The following is a 763-nucleotide window of genomic DNA, read 5'->3' as shown; positions in this document are numbered from 1 at the left end:
TTTGTTTAAATCAAAAGGTTCCTTCGTAAGGATATCCACTAATGTGGTGTAAGGTATGATTGCTCTGCCACATCAGAGATCAGCTCTACATATTTCAGGTAACCTTCAGAGGACACTGGGAACTATGAGCTAATATAAATGTCTTGATTTCCGATTTGGTAGAATGTGCTAAGAAGATGAGGCGAGACAGTTGGAAGATTCCCGTCAATAGAAAGTCCTCTATTAACCTATGTAGCCATACCAGGTGGATGTGTGGTTTCTGGAGATGCAATCTGAGTATATAGAGCAAATGACATCCTGAAGGGTAGAACTAGAAATTTGTAGCAGTGACTGTCAACTGCTAATCGGAAATACTTCCAGGATTGAGAATGGATGGGTACATAGTGATAGTATGTGGTGATGTAAGCATCTTTGTTCCCTCATTCTTATGTTCTCTACAGTGAAGATCATGTAGAGGCTCAGCAGATTCTGGAGCAAATATGAGAGACAATTTTGCACAGCAACACAAATTAGCAGCAAAGTTTTTCTAAATAGGTAGAACACATGTATACAATCAGGCAATGTTTAAAGTTGTTTCCAGAGATGCGAATACAGAAAAATATATCATTATTGTTTCGCGGGAGTTTTTTCATCGCATTATTTTTCAACTTTATAAGTTGAATTTGCATTTTTGATCATTTGTTACTGTAAGTAACAAACCGAAAGGTATCAGAATCTGCAAAGTTGTGTTTAGCGTTGCATGTAAGCTTTAAGATATTCCAAT

Source organism: Haliotis rubra, unplaced genomic scaffold (genome assembly GCF_003918875.1).
Source record: "Haliotis rubra isolate DU_JTF1 unplaced genomic scaffold, ASM391887v1 Scf1128, whole genome shotgun sequence".
NCBI classification, from domain to species: domain Eukaryota; kingdom Metazoa; phylum Mollusca; class Gastropoda; order Lepetellida; family Haliotidae; genus Haliotis; species Haliotis rubra.
This window is presented reverse-complemented; position numbering follows the sequence as displayed.